The sequence below is a fragment of the Lissotriton helveticus genome, chromosome 2_1 (genome assembly GCF_964261635.1).
Source record: "Lissotriton helveticus chromosome 2_1, aLisHel1.1, whole genome shotgun sequence".
In the NCBI taxonomy this organism is placed as follows: Eukaryota; Metazoa; Chordata; class Amphibia; order Caudata; family Salamandridae; genus Lissotriton; species Lissotriton helveticus.
Genome location: NC_136059.1, coordinates 581,066,279 through 581,083,024, shown reverse-complemented (window position 1 = coordinate 581,083,024; position 16,746 = coordinate 581,066,279). Strand labels below are relative to the sequence as shown.

The window sequence follows — 16,746 nt, the reverse complement described above, 5'->3', positions numbered from 1 at the left end:
AATACCGTCAGTATTTGCACAAAAACTTGTCTTTAATACAATCACCCTGAGACCGTGTCATTACCTCTCCTTTTCCGCTAGAAGTCAATGAACCGAGGTTGGGCCGTAAGGGAAAGGACAGGTAAGACGACAGAGGTTCCCTAATCTGGCCCGTAATAAGGGAACTACACGTCAACGGCTCCTATGGTATAAAACAAGGACCTCAGAATACGCGACCCTCCCCGCCCCGAATTGTCGCAATACCCAAACAGGAAAAATGATCACCCCTGTTACATCCCCTGTATCAGCCGCTCCAAACTGGAGTTATGAAACTACCCCTCATTCCTGGTTGTGAGGAATGGGTCGATTTACGCCCTTACCACAAGTTTCTATGTCCCTAGTTGTCTCCCATAAAACCCCTGTCTTTTCTGATTAAGTACTCAGGCCGTAGGAAGCTACGTAGGAACCTGAATGATGTTTTACAAGGTTAAAAGACTAGAAAAGCCCTAGAGAACGGCATAACTTTGTCAAGCCCGTCTTACGAAGGTGGGTCTCCATCAGATAAACTGTCGAAACTGTAATAAGTAATTATGAAGGAAAGCCATAATACCTCCAACAGGCCCGTCATCGGTCATATATATGTTAGTTGTGGACCCTAAAATAACGGACGTTTTCATTTCTATCTGAAGCTGGGAGAGAAATAGACTTTTGTGATTTCCTTCCTCTGCAAATTCTCTAAAGACTGTCTTTTCACACTCGTTTAAGGGTACGGCTGTCAGGAGAGAGAAGGACCGGATGTGGGAGCACGAGGCCTGACTGCAGACTATGGAACACCTACGACATGGGCCAAGGCGAGACCGCGACAGAACAGAGCTACAGGACGAGGCACTACCCCCAGCAAAGTGAGAAGAAAGGGCTAAACTGATGCCCCCGCTCTATGTTCGAATGTGTGCCGAAAGGTCCCCGCTCTCCAGACTCGGTCATGAGCCCGCCCATCTGAAGTCTCTCGTTCCCCTAGTTTGTTCCTAATTTGGCCTTGCTCCATCCCCCTTTTTCTCCGACCTACCCTATGGACTGTTTTGTACGCTCTTCTTCCATCTGAACTTTCTGACAATCACCTCAAAGGACACAGGGCGAAAAGGACCTTTCCGACCAGAAACGCGAGGAAAGGGTCGTGCCCTGCAACGCAGAACTTAGAATAGAGCTGGACTTGTAGCTCCACCGCCGGTGCTCCACAGCGCCAACGAAAGACAACAAAGAATAATGAGAACTCGTTAACTTCGAACATTTGACATCCTCAATCACCGTTTCTGCTATGCCTCATTTCTCTCCCAGCCGCCATTGTATTGATCATGCTCCAATCCGAATCTGATATATGTAATAACCTACCAGTTCACGTTATGAAATGTACTTGCTGCTCTCGCTACAGAATCGTTTTTTGTATTACATTTCTATGACTTTCCTGCTAAAACAAATTGATCAAAGTTTATCAAATAGGTCCACCTCCTAAAACTAGAAATGTTAAAATGTATTGTTTACAACTCTTTTCATCTAGGGTTCCTACCGTTTTCTTTCTCATGCCCACCACAATAGAACCGAGTAGAAAATGAACCAGCAAGATGTCTTAAATATGTTAAAGGGAGGACTGTTGAAAATTAGTACGGTTTGGTGAACATTATCTGCGCCATCTTGCCTCTTCCCCTGATGCCACACTTTTGTCGTGCGCACCCGCCATTTTAAGATGCCCTGTTCAGAGCGAACCCTTTTGCATGCCGCTGGCCCCTGATATAGCCCTTCGCCCTCACTAAGCCTGCACGCTGACCAACCCCCTGCTTGCACCTGCCTTGAATCATAAACCCCTCTTCGGCGCTGCTCTGCCCCAGGCCCTCATCCTGTTCCCAGCGCGACACCTCCCTTCTTCCCTTTCACGATCCCCGGCCCTTAGATGCGAACCCCCCCCTTTTTTCCCCGTGTGCCCGTTTGTCTTCCCCGTTCCCAGGCCGACACCCAGCACTGCCGATACCATTCCTTGCCCCTCCCCGTACAATAGAAAGCTTCCCCCACCAAAGGATCCCCGGGTTGATCAAAGCCCCCACTCCATGAGATCCGATCAAACCCCCCACATTCCGTGAATCGGCGGAATATCCAGCTGCGCGATACTCATCACCTGTTGTGACTAGGGTGGGGACTTCAACTGTAAATGTGTGTGGGAACGGGCCCAAAGGGGAGTTCCGGGAATGACTTTTCCATACATCAAAGCTTTAACATGAATATGTAATCTGCAATAAAGTCATAAAACAGTGTATAAGAGGCCAGGCCTCAGAAATGTAGCTAGAGCACCTCAGAACGATACCTTCTGCCCGTTTTGTTGTGTTCTCCTCCGGAGAGAATAAAAAACCCTTGTTTCCTGCCTTCCAGTCTCCAGCGCCTGCCTCTTCATTGATTAAATAACTAGAGGGTCACAGAGGCAATACCGCCGGGCAAATACCGATTGTCCCCGACCCGTCCAAGGTTTAACAGAGTGTGAGTCTCTGAGTGGGTCTGTGAGTCAGTGTGTGAGTCTCTGAGTGGGTCTTTGAGTGAGTGCATGAGTCTCTGAGTTGGTCTGTGAGTGACTAAGTGAGTCTTGATTCTATGAGTGGGTCTGTGAGTGAGTGCATGAGTCTCTGAGTGGGTCTGTGAGTCGGTGCGCGAGTCTATGATTGGGTGTGTGAATGTCTAAGTGAGTCTGTGAGTGCATACGTCTCTGGGACAGTTTGTGAGTGTGTGCGTGAGTCTTTGAGTGGGTGCATGAGTCTTTGAGTGAGTTTGTGAATGACATAGTGGTCTGTGAGTGGATGCATGAGTCTCTGAGTGGGCTGTGAGTGGGGATGTGGGTGTCTGTGTGCTCCTTGTTTTGCCCTCTTCTACTCTGTTTCGCTTTGCTTGTTCATTCTCTGCCTCTATTTTGCCTTTCCTGCTCATTTTTCTGCCCTCTGATTTGCCATTTTCTGCTCATTTTTTGTACTCTCAGTTTTGCCTTCCCTGCTTTTTCTTCTTTGCACTTTCTGCTTGATTATCTGCCCTCCCTTTTACTCTTTCTGCTAATTTTTCTGCACTCTGTTAGGCCCTACTTTGCACAGGGTAGGAGGGTCGTGGGGCCCCTCTCCCAGGGCCGATTTTGGCCCGGGGCCCCACCTCCAGGGCCCGCTACAATTGAATGGGGTGGGGTGGGGTGGGGTTGTGCGGTCCCCCTCACTGGACCGATTTTAGCTCTAGGGACCCCATCCCCTGGGGCCCAGACATGTCTTCTTGGTGCCCTGGAGCTCATCCGTGGCACCCAGTGAGCAGGATTGGGACCCCGGGGGAGCCTTAAGGCCCCCATTGTCCCAGCCAGCTCCTTGTGTCCTGTGGGAGCCGGCATTGCTATTGCACACAGGGAGCTGCTGGAAATGCCTATTTTATGATTCACTAAAGCCTTTCCGAACCAGAAAATGGGGATAGTGACCCATACAAATTGCGCTTTGAAAGGAGCATGAAATCGGCGTACCACCCGAATTGAAAATTGGTATGGAATTTAGCAATGTCTTCTGACCGCAATTCCAGTTGCAAACTATTGATCCATTTCTGGCACTCAAGTTGGGGTGTTAACTGATTCACAAAGGGGAAGAAAGGGTCCCCATGGGACTCCTTCATCTTTGAAATCGGGGTGGCAGCCTCAAAGAAAGCAGGCAGAAAGTTTTTGATTTTGCAGAAACCTTTTTTGTAAGGCACCGGTTCCTTTAGGGAACATGGGCTACTTTGAAAACAAAAACAAGCTTTCCATTTTGTAATGTTAAGACAAAGATGGTGGTCTGCTGTCCCTTGAAAGCCAAGTTTTTGGAGCCAATCACAGGAGTGGGGGAAAGTGTGGTCGCAGAATGCAACCTGCATAATGGATATTAATTAGGCAGGCCATTCTGAGACCCAACAATGTCTGATGATGTGAACCAACCTGATCAGTACATTGGTGAGTTGGTAAAATAAGATTCCATTTGCAAAAAATTGTGTATAATTTGTGACCTATTTGTGCACATGGAATCTTAATGAATTTTGCATAATGGTATAGCATATGAATGTAAGGTTATACTTTAACTCTCAGTAAATTCAAATGGAAATTCATGAATGTAGGGTTGATTCAAACTGTACACTATTTGTATTAGATGACAAAAACATTTAATATGGAAATTGTGACCAATCTTGTGTTATTCTGAGCAAAATATTAAAGCATGAATAATTTGTTTATAAGTTTTACATAGCGCTAGCTAGACCCGAAGGTATCAGAGCGCTTTACATATAATACGTAGTCATATGAAGAAGAATAAGCATAAATACAGACAAAGACAGTCATTTGGCCGCCAAGGTAGTTAAAGTATGCAGACACAGGAAACAGCATGAGCTAAAAATGTACAAGACAAAGTGGACCGCCGAAACAATGAAAGTACCTCTGGCCCTGGTCAAGTCTGAATGTGCGTGAGGTTAGGGCAGCAAATCAGGGTGTGAGTTAAAGTATTTGCTGTACAGAAGGTATTTAAGGTCCTGTTTGAAGCCAGAAAAAAGGGGTTGCAGCGCAGGGCTCTCTGTGGTAGTTCCAGATCATTGGGGCATTTCCTGAATAAGAACGAGTCTTGGTGGATTTCTTTTTCAGTTTGGGAGGTATGAGAAGAAGTGCGATGGAGCTCCTTAGAGATCTGGCTCTTCCAGCTTTCAAACGTTGTTTTCCAGTAAGCGGTCTTGTAGAAACATCTTCCTTCGATTGGGAGCCAGTTGAGCCTCTTGAGGTCTGGTTTGATGTGCTCAAACCATGCGCAACCTGTTAGTAATTCAGTTTTGAGAGGACTAGTGATTGTACTACCATCTTTAAATCTTCAGGGGGAATTAAAGGTTGGACTTTCTTGAGGTGTTTTAGCGTATAGTGTGATCCTTTGGCTGAGTTATTGATTAGGTCCTTCAGTGACATGTTTTGGTCCTGGGTGATGCCCAAGGACTTAGCCGAGTTGGACAGTGTTCGAGAACAATTTAGGGCGTCCAGATTCTTGAGCCAGACTTGGATTGGTAGAGGTTGTTTTTCGGGCAGAAAATAAGTAGTTCAGTTTTGTTGGAGTTCAGCTTTAAGTGGTTGATGTTAAGCCAAGCTTGTATCTTGATTAGTCTGGCATTCAGATGTAGGATGTCACTGGGTGACTTAATTTTGTAATAGAGTTGGGTGTCATCGATGTTTAGCTGATTTTTGACCCATTCTTGTTCAGGATAACAGTGAGGGGTTCCATGAAGAGATTGAAAAGGGATGGGAATAGAGTTGAGCCTTGGGGTACACCCTGATGAAGTAGTGTAGGTTACGAGAGGCAGTTGTTGAATTCTATTTGTTGCAAGCGATGTTGCAGGTACAAAGTAAACCATCTTAAGACTGTGTCATTGATACTAGTGCGGTTCTTGAGTGTCTCCAGTAATGCTGGGTGATGTACAGTATTGAAAGCCTCAGACTAGTCAAGTAATATTAGGAGGCAAGCATCACCTTCCTCTAAGGATCTGCGGATGTCATCCGAGATATTGAGCATCAAAGTTTCAGTAGTATAGCCTTTCCTGAACACAGATTCGAAGGTGTCATGTAGGTTGAATACTTCTACATGTTGGTTACGTTTTTTTAAGATGCGTTTCTCCAGTGTTTTAGCTAGAAAGGGGAGGTTGGTGATAGGTCTGAGGTTATTGAGGTCATTGGGGTCTGACCCTGGTTTTTTGAGTATGGGTGTGATTTGGCCTAGTTGTAGGGATTCAGGAACACTGCCTGAGGAGAGCGATGAGCTGTTGATTTTAATGCAGAATGGTGCAATGATATGATTGAAGTTTTCTACTATTGTGGATGGGAGAGGATCTGTAGTGTGAGATGTGGGCTTCAAGTTCGCAGTTATATTGAAGACTTAATTTTCTGTCATGGGTTTAAATTCTGACTAATTTGCTTTGTTTTTCAGATGAGGGATATTCAAGTTGAAATTAGTTTTTTAGAGGCCAAACAGTCCCTGGTTACGTCTAGAGGAGAGGTTGCCGTAATGGGGAGAGAGGCAGCGGGGAAGGTTAGTAGGGATGTCGGATTGGTGACTTGGATGAGGAATTGTTCAATTTGTGCAATTTTATTATAGAAGACGTTGGCAATTTCTATACAGCGTTCCTTGGTGGCTTTTGTTTCGTGTGGGGGGAAATGGAAGTTTGCCGTTTAATAATGTTGAAGAGCTCCCTGGGTCTGTTCTTTGTGTGGATAAGTTGGTTGCAACAAAAACAAGCATTTGCAATGCATAAGGTCTCGCATTAGGAAAGTTTGAGCTATTGGTATTGTAAATGACACATTTTTTATGGATATATGACGGTACAACGCGTACCGTCACAACGCATACCTTTACAACGTGGCCGTGACAACGCAAGTCGTTACCACGACTTGCGTTGGGGGGGCGCGGATTTCGAATAGTTTAATTTACTATTCTAACACCAGTCCCCGTGGACCCTAGGGAAGGTGTTAGGATAGTAAATTAACTATTTTTAGACCTTGAGCGCCCTCCAGCGCAAGTCGTGGTAACGACTTGCGTTGTCACAGCCGCGGTGTAAAGGTACCGCGTTGTGAAAACATCGTTGTAAACGATGTTTACCATTTTTTATATATGTGTTGGTTTTGAAATCAGCAAAAATAATAGCTTTGTCATTTACAATGCCAATAGTTATAACTCGTGACACCTATAGCATTTGTAATGCAATATGTGTTGTATTCACGTGACTTAGATGTATTGATATTACAAATAACAATGGCTTTGAATTTTTTTAATAATTAATACTTAAATAAAAGTTATTGTAATTTATAATGGCAATAGCTTAAACTTTTGTAAATAACTTTTGTGAAGAATATGTTCAGTGTATTTTATTGTGACGAAAATCCAAGAACAGAAGTGAAATACTAACCTCTTTTTGTGACATTTGTAATAAAGCTTGAAACATTGAGAGATCATATTTGACCCAGTTGTTGTTGAATGGTTGCACAGATTGATGCTGTGGTGGCGCTGAGTGATGTTGTGGTGGCGACTAGTGATGCTGTGGCATTCAATGATCCTGTGGTAGCGCATAGTGATGTTGTTGTGCCCCTTAGTGATGCTGTGGTGGTGCTGAGTGATGCTGTGGTGATGCGATAGATAGAGTGAGGGCGATAGATAGATAGAGTGAGGGCGATAGATAGATAGAGGGAGGGCGATAGATAGGAGTGAGGGCGATAGATAGCTAGACAGATAGAGTGATGGCAATCAGTATCTAAATAAATAGATAGAGTGATGGCAATCAGTATCTAAATAAATAGATAGAATGAGGGCGATAGATAGATAGATAGATAGATAGATAGATAGATAGATAGATAGATAGATAGATAGATAGATAGATAGATAGATAGAGTGAGGGCGATGGGTAGATAGAGTGAGGGCGATAGATAGAGTGAGGGCGATAGATAGATAGCGTGAGGGCGATAGATAGATAGCGTGAGGGCGATAGATAGATAGCGTGAGGGCGATAGATAGATAGCGTGAGGGCGATAGATAGATAGCGTGAAGGCGATAGATAGAGTGAGAGCGATAGATAGAGTGAGAGCGATAGATAGAGTGAGGGCGATAGATAGAGTGAGGGTGTTAGATAGATCGATAGATAGATAGATAGATAGATAGATAGATAGATAGATAGATAGATAGATAGAGTGAGGGCGATAGATAGAGTGAGGCTGATAGATAGAGTGAGGCCGATAGATTGATAGATTGATAGATAGAGTGAGGGCGATAGATAGAGTTAGGGCGATAGATAGAGTTAGGGCGATAGATAGAGTTAGGGCGATAGATAGAGTTAGGGCGATAGATAGAGTTAGGGCGATAGATAGAGTGAGGGAGATAGATAGATAGAGTGAGGGCAATAGATAGATATAGAGTGAGGGCGATAGATAGAGTGAGGGCGATAGATAGAGTGAGGGTGATAGAGTGAGGGCGATAGATAGAGTGAAGGCGATTAGATAGATAGAGTGAGGCCGATAGATAGAGTGAGGGCGATAGATAGATAGATAGATAGTTGTGTGTGGTTGTGTGTGCGTGGTTGTGTGTGTTATGCTTTGCTTTGCTATGTTTTGTTATGCTATGCTATGTTTTGTTATGCTATGTTTTGTTGTGTTTTGTTATGTTATGCTATGTTTTGTTGTGTTTTGTTATGTTATGCTATGTTTTGTTGTGTTTTGTTAAGCTATGCTATGCTTGGTTAGGCTATGCTATGCTTGGTTAGGCTAGGCTATGCTATGCTTGGTTAGGCTATGCTATGCTTGGTTAGGTTATGCTCTATGCTTGGTTAGGTTATGCTCTATGCTTGGTTAGGTTATGCTCTATGCTTGGTTAGGTTATGCTCTATGCTTGGTTAGGTTATGCTCTATGCTTGGTTAGGTTATGTGCTATGCTTGGTTAGGTTAGGTTATGCGCTATGCTTGGTTAGGTTAGGTTATGCGCTATGCTTGGTTAGGTTATGCGCTATGCTTGGTTAGGTTAGGTTATGCGCTATGCTTGGTTAGGTTAGGTTATGCGCTATGCTTGGTTAGGTTAGGTTATGCGCTATGCTTGGTTAGGTTAGGTTATGCTCTATGCTTGGTTAGCTTAGGTATGCGCTATGTTATGCGCTATGCTATGCGCTATGTTATGCGCTATGTTATGCGCTATGTTATGCGCTATGCTATGCGCTATGTTATGCGCTATGTTATGTGTTATGTAATGCGCTATGCGCTATGTTGTGCGCTATGTTATGCGCTATGCTATGCGCTATGTTATGCGCTATGTTATGCGCTATGTTATGCGCTATGTTATGCGCTATGCTATGCGCTATGTTATGCGCTATGTTATGTGTTATGTTATGCGCTATGCGCTATGTTGTGCGCTATGTTATGTGTTATGTTATGCGCTATGTTATGCGCTATGTTATGCGCTATGCGCTATGTTATGCGCTATGTTATGCGCTATGTTTTGCGCTATGTTATGCGCTATGTTATGCGCTATGTGCTATGTTATGCGCTATGTTATGCGCTATGTTATGCGCTATGCTATGCGCTATGCTATGCGCTATGTTATGCGCTATGTTATGCGCTATGTTATGCGCTATGCTATGCGCTATGCTATGCGCTATGTTATGCGCTATGTTATGCGCTATGTTATGCGCTATGCGCTGTTATGCGCTATGTTATGCGCTATGTGTTGCGCTATGTTATGCGCTATGCGCTATGTTATGCGTTATGTTATGCGCTATGTTATGCGCTATGTTGCGCTAATTATATGCGCTATGTTATGCGCTATGTTGCGCTATGTTATGCGCTATGTTATGCTGTGTTTTGCTATCCTACGCTTTGCTGTGTTTTGCTATCCTACGCTTTGCTGTGGTTTGCTATCCTACGCTATGTGTTGCGCTATGTTATGCGCTATGTTATGCGCTATGTTATGCGCTAATTATATGCGCTAATTATATGCGCTATGTTATGCGCTATGCTTGGTTAGGTTAGGTTATGCGCTATGCTTGGTTAGGTTAGGTTATGCTCTATGCTTGGTTAGCTTAGGTATGCGCTATGTTATGCACTATGTTATGCGCTATGTGCTATGTTATGCGCTATGTTATGCGCTATGTTATGCGCTATGCTATGCGCTATGTTATGCACTATGTTATGCGCTATGCGCTATGTGCTATGCTATGCGCTATGTTATGCGCTATGCGCTATGTTATGCGCTATGTTATGCGCTATGTGTTATGTTATGCGCTATGCGCTATGTTATGCGCTATGTTATGCGCTATGTTTTGTGCTATGTTATGCGCTATGTTATGCACTATGTTATGCACTATGTTATGCGCTATGCGCTATGTTATGCGCTATGTTATGCGCTATGTGCTATGTTATGCGCTATGTTAAGCGTTATGTTATGCGCTATGTTGCGCTAATTATATGCGCTAATTATATGCGCTATGTTATGCGCTATGTTGCGCTATGTTATGCGCTATGTTATGCTGTGTTTTGCTATCCTACGCTTTGCTGTGTTTTGCTATCCTACGCTTTGCTGTGGTTTGCTATCCTACGCTTTGCTGTGTTTTGCTATCCTATGCTTTGCTGTGTTTTGCTATCCTATGCTTTGCTGTGTTTTGCTATCCTATGCTTTGCTGTGTTTTGCTATCCTATGCTTTGCTGTGTTTTGCTATCCTATGCTTTGCTGTGTTATGCTTTGCTGTGTTTTGTTATGCTATGTTTTGTTGTTTTACTATGATATGCTATGTTTTGTTATGCTATTTTTTGTTTTGCTATCCTATGCTTTGTTTTGCTATGTTTTGTTATGTTCTGCTGTTTTGTTCTGCTGTTTTGTTGTGTTGTTATGCTATTCTATGTTTTCCTATGCTATGCTATTCTATGTTTTGCTATGCTATGTTATGTTTTAAGTTATGTTATGCTATGTTTTGCTATGCTATCCTATGCTTTGTTTTGCTATGTTTTGTTAGTTTCTGCTGTTTTGTTCTGCTGTTTTGTTGTGTTATGTTATGCTATGCTATGGTTTGTTTTGTTTTACTATGCTATGTTTTGTTTTGCTATTCTTTTTTATGTTATGTTTTGTTTTGTTATGCTATTCTATGTTATGCTATGGTTTGTTTTGTTATGCTATTCTATGTTTTGCTGTGTTATGCTATGTTTTGTTATGTTCTGCTGTTTTGTTATGCTATGTTTTGTTAAGGTATGTTTTGTTATGCTATGATTTGTTATGCTATGTTTTGTTATGCTATGTTTTGTTATTCTATGTTTTGTTCTGCTATGTTTTGTTCTGCTATGTTGTGTTCTGCTATGTTTTGTTCTGCTATGGTTTGTTGTGTTATGTTATGCTATGTTTTCTTGTTTTACTATGATATGCTATGTTTTGCTATGCTATGTTTTGTTTTGCTATCCTATGCTTTGTTTTGCTATGTTTTGTTATGTTCTGCTGTTTTGTTCTGCTGTTTTGTTGTGTTATGTTATGCTATGCTATGTTTTGTTTTACTATGCTATGTTTTGTTTTGCTATTCTTTGTTATGTTATGCTATGGTTTGTTTTACTATGCTATGTTTTGTTTTGCTATTCTTTGTTATGTTATGCTATGGTTTGTTTTGTTATGCTATTCTATGTTTTGCTGTGTTATGCTATGTTTTGTTATGCTATGTTTTGTTATGCTATGTTTTGTTATGCTATGTTTTGTTCTGCTATGTTTTGTTCTGCTATGTTTTGTTATGCTATGATTTGTTATGCTATGTTTTGTTCTGCTATGTTTTGTTCTGCTATGTTTTGTTCTATGTTTTGTTGTGTTATGTTATGCTATGTTTTGTTGTTTTACTATGATATGCTTTGTTTTGCTATGCTTTGTTTTGTTATGCTATGGTGTTTTGTTGTGTTTTGTTATGCTATGCGTTGTTGTGTTTTGCTATGCTATGTTTTGTTGTGTTTTGCTATCCTATGCTTTGTTTTGTTATGCTGTGCTTTTGCTATCCTATGCTTGTTTGTTATGCTATGCTATGCTGTGTTTCGTTATGCTATGCTATGTTTTGTTATGCTATGCTGGTAAGGGTATGTGAGGGTGTGTGTGTGAGTGTGTGTGAGGGTGAGTGAGGGGGGTCCGGGTGTGTGAGGGTGAGGGTGTGTGAGGGTGAGGGGGTGAGAGGGTGAGGGGGTGAGAGGGTGAGAGGGTGAGGGGGTGTGAGGGTGAGGGGGTGTGAGAGTGTGTGAGGGTGTGTGAGGGTGAGTGAGGGTGTGTGAGGGTGAGTGAGGGTGTGTGAGGGTGAGTGAGGGTGTGTGAGGGTGAGTGAGGGTGTGTGAGGGTGAGTGAGGGGGTGTGAGGGTGAGAGTGTGTGAGGGTGAGAGTGTGTGAGGGTGAGGGGGTGTGTGGGTGAGGGGGTGTGTGGGTGAGGGGGTGTGAGGGTGAGGGGGTGTGAGGGTGAGGGGGTGTGAGGGTGAGGGGGTGTGAGGGTGAGGGGGTGAGTGAGGGTGTGTGAAGGTGAGGGGGTGTGAGGGTGTGAGGGGGTGTGAGGGTGAGAGGGTGTGTGAGGGTCAGTGAGGGTGTGTGAGGGTGTGTGAGGGTATGTGAGGGTGTGTGAGGGTGAGGGTGTGTGAGGGTGAGGGTGTGTGAGGGTGAGGAGGTGTGTGAGGGGTCAGGGGGTGTGAGGGGGTGAGGGCGAGTGAGGGGGATGAGGGTGTGAGGGTTAGTGAGGGTGAGTGTCTCCAATGAATGTCGCTGCTTCGCCTTCTTTGAAAATGTTCAGTGCTGCAAATAGAGCATGCCGCCCTAATTATCACAGCATGAGGCCCCAAAGTGATAATTATCACAGCATGCAGAGAGCCGCCCCACACTGCTGGAGCACTCAACTGCACATTAATTATAGTTGAGTGCTCCAGCAGCCTGGGGCGCCTGTTGACATGCTGTGATAAGTGGGTCTCCTGCTGTGATAATTGTTGCAGCGCCTGAGGAAGTGGAGACTCCTGCTGGGATAATTGGTGTTGTGGCCTCAGGAAGTAGAGTTTCATGCTGGGATAATTGGTCTGGCGGCGCCTGACGTCCAACAAACGTGCACAAGCTGCTCAACCTTGAAGCGCGTTCACAGACCTGGGTCGGCTCGTGCCCAGGTCTGTATCGGGCTCGTTCACAGCTGTTACTCCCTTGACAGGGATGAAGGCGGCTATAAGTCTCGTTGGCGGCAGGGCTTCGCCCTGCAACGCCAGCGTGACCTAAAAAGTGGCTTTTTCTCTGAAGATGTGTTTCTTATTGGACAGCCGTGACGCTCTTAGGAGTGAGAGGTGCACTGTAGAGGGTTTTTGTATCCATAACCTTTCTGAGTGTCTGAGTTGTCTCCTCTCGTTGTTAAGATCTGAGTTGAACCACGATTTAGATTGAATAGTTCTAGATAATTTAAGTTTGAGCGGTGCAACTTGGTCAAGAACAGCAGATACTACAGTGTTATAGTGGGTGGTGAGGTTATCCACTGTGATGATGCTGTTGTTGGGAATTGATCCTGTTCTCCAGTTCAGTTATAGGGATTGGCTTGAGGTTCCTAGCCCATTGCTTAGGTCTGACGGATTAGGTTGGATGGGATCTGAGGTGGATCTCTAAATTAAACAGTATGAGATGGTGGTCCGACCAGTCAATAGGAGTGATGGATCGAAGTGAGGCAAGATCCTTTTTGGTGATAATTGCATCAATAGTGACACCTTTGCTATGGGTTGGTTTGTTGCAGAGTTGGATGAGGTCATTTATTTCACAAATGTTTGTAAGATTACAGACTGTGGTGTCTTCAGAGTTGTAACAGTGAATGTTGAAGTCGCCCAAGAGCACGTCATTCAAGTTGGTTAAGGAGAACCGTGTCAGTAGGTCAGTTATTTTTTTTTCTAAGAAGAGGGTGCGATCACCAGGAGGTTGGTAGATGGTGTGGAGATTGATAGGAGAGGTGCCTTTGGTAGTGAGTTCTACTCCGAGGTATTCAAAAGTCCAAAAGTCGAGTATTTTGAGGTCTTTAAGGTGGAAAGATGGATTCCATCTTTGTGAATGATTGCAATTCCGCCACCTTTTCTCTCTTGTCTGTCCTGTCTAATGATGGAGTATCCAGGATGAGCTAACATGTAAATTATGGGAGTTGAGAGTTCAATAAGCCAATACTCGGTGAAGAATGCAATGTCTATTTGTTTGTCAAGAATAGAGTTGGCAATATCTGTGGCATGTTTGACTGATGATCTGCAGTTAAGGAGCATGTAAGATAGAGACATGGGACTATCGTTAGATGAATCTAGTATCTGGATGGTGGTGGATCGAGCAGGCAGTTGAGGCGAAGTGATCATTCTCAGGATTCTATCTGATCCCACGATAACTGGAATTGTGGAGGTAGGTTTGTAGACCATTTTTTGGTTCAGTGTTATGTAAGATTTGCAGAGTTCCACAGCCTCATGTGCTGACATGGGGCTAAAGGCTAGGTGGGGTCTGGGGGACGATTGACTCAGGGGAGTAGAGGACCAGTAAGAATGTTGGCTGACAGTTGGAGAGCCTGAAAGGTGAGACATCTTCCCATGTCATCGGTGTGATAGTGGGCATACTTAGCCGGATCACAAGGTCATTCTTTACATGCGAGATGGCTTTAGTTAAGAGATGAAGTTTTCGTTCTATTCGTTTCAGGTGCTGGGTGATTCTGCCAGTAAAGGTTTCCGTTCTGAGAATGGATGGATAAGCATTGGGTCTCACGTTTAGGAAAGTAGAGTGAGCTTTGTTAAAGGGAAGGCCATTATCATTTAGGTTGGAAATGTAGACAGTTAGCGCAGGCTGAGGCATGTCTGCATTAGGAGTGAGGGTTGAGTCCATGGTCTTGAATTGGGACTGTTGAAATGTGGCTCAAGGTGTGAGTAAGTGTGTTGAGTTACCATGTTTTTGTTGGTAAACGTGGGTTCTATTGGGGTAATTTTAGTTAATTCTTGTCGTAGGCACACTTCCAGGGGAGCTGCCAGGTTGCACATCATGTCAGAGGGTGGCGCAGTGGTGCATCGCGAGTAATCGGAGGCAAGGAGGCGAGAAGGATTGGGGTTGCTTGTCTGGGGTAATGAGGGGAGGTGGCTTTGGTGCACCAAGTCATATTTCGTTGAAGAAGCGAGAAGTAAAGACAAGTGACTGTCAAAGATGGTGAGGTGACGATCTGTAGCGTGTATAAGTATGTGCCCTGTCCTGAAAATAGAAATGGAGATTTCCCCTTTGAAGGTTAGTGAGGGGGAAGTGGTGAGTTTAGTTCCATAAGGGATTTTAATAGAATTAGTAATTTGTAGGTGGAGAAGGAATGTGTTCCTCCACTTTGCGGGGCAATTAGAGTAGAAGACGAAGTCGGTCTTTTTGTCGCCGGTGCTCACGCTTTGGTAGGTATCGGCTATTAGTGTTTCAGGAAGTTGTTTAAGTAGTTTATGTTTTAAATTCTTTTTTAGCATTATTCAATACATTTTTCGGATAGCTGATGCTCCATGAATTGGAACCAAATCTCACAAGTGCTGTGTCAATGGATCTGTGGTGGAGCATTGCAAGAGCTGTTCACAGCCTGGATATGGTGGTCTCAAAGGTTAATGCTTTGTTTTTTAACTTTGCACAGCAGAGTACAGCGAGGGTGGCAGTCAGAAGTAAGCTCGGCTCGTTTATGGCTCGAGGTTTCAAGAAGACCTCGAGCTGAGCCCACTGCCCGGCATCTGGATCGAACTTTAACTGGCTTGTCCCCTCTATTGAGCATGCTGTGAAAGCAGTGCCATGTTTCAGCGCACGTTCTTTCTTACCTTACTAAATCATGTTTATTTCTAAACACTGTTCTTTCTCGTCATGTCCTTTACAGTCCATTGTCATTGGATAATATGCATCAGGAGTCAAATTTCGAAAACATGGCGTGGCCCAGGTTTACGGTTGTGTGTACGCTTACTGGGTGTTCCTTGGTCTGACCAGGCCATATGCCCAATTACAGTTAGTATGAGTTGGTTGTAGTGCATTCGCTAATTTAGCAAGATGTCACATTCACTTCAGACAAGAGTGCAATAGAGCAATGCTGGAAGGCAGTTCATCCAATGCTTCCTGCAAGTGACCCTGGTCTTTGATGCGGTCTTTTGATGCAACGTCAGTGTCTCTTCAGGAGCACACCGCTGTCCCGGTGGCTCACAAATAGTGCGCACCATTTTGTGCACAGTGCACAGTAGCATGTCCCTCCACGGCCTCCGTCAATTTACGCATGTCCTGCTACATGATGCAGTCATGAGGCACAGGCTTTCCCTCATTTGGCTGGAGGCACAGCTCCAGTGCAGATAAGAGCACTCCCACTTTAAATGCGTAGATGCTATCTAAGCGCCTGCATTGACATTACAGAACGTACAGCACTAATGTTCGTGGCCTCTTCTCTAAAACCAAACTATCCTTGGAGGCAGTAACTGTTTTCAGATCCATGAAATTCGTATTTCATCTGTGTAGACTACCACATAGAGTTTTTCTGAATCTTTGTAGTCTATGCAGACTAGTCTATTAGCTATGACAATTTCCCTCACCTAACAGAGGAGAGAATGTGACCTAACCGCCAGAGCAGTCGACCTTGAAGCTGGGGAGCTGGGTTCGAGTCTCGAATACGGACCCTGCGATTCAGGGCAAATCCCTTAATCTCTCCGTGCCTACCAAAATGAATGTGTCCATCTGTAACACAATTGGTGCTCACGGACAGCGCTCTGACCCCTTTGGGAAGAGTTTGCGCTATATAAAACAAAAAAACGGTGTTAGTGTATATCATACTCTACTTTTTTTTTTTTTTTTTTTTTTTTAAAAACCTTTATTTGAGCAAGCAGAAATGTACAAGGATGGGCCTACAACCACACGGGCCAGCCGCTAAAAAGGAGAAGAGACATATCACATAAGCCCACAAAGGTGACCGTCAATCAACAATGCAATACTCCACATTATACACAGGACCAAAACAGGTTTTATATATATAAAAGAACAAACACACAAAAAGGCGAGAGCGTATCACTGAAGGTCAGCCCAAGGGACGCAAGGGGGGGGACAGCTGCGGAGGTACAGTAATAATATCCTAAGCACTAAGGAGCCTGGAGCGGGGGGGGGGGGGGGGGAGGGGGGCAGAGATCAGGACGAAGAAAGGGGGAAGAGCCGGGGACACCGGCTCAGTCCCTATATGAAGATTCCGGGAACGCCAGCCTAG

At 44.2% G+C, this 16,746-nt stretch overlaps 1 protein-coding gene across 1 annotated transcript in view; it reads left to right on the top strand.

The window, feature by feature from the left end:
- The window catches only part of ARHGEF28 (Rho guanine nucleotide exchange factor 28), a 1,107,856-nt gene that overhangs the window by 616,517 nt on the left and 474,593 nt on the right, over positions 1–16,746 (top strand). The window lies entirely within an intron of this gene.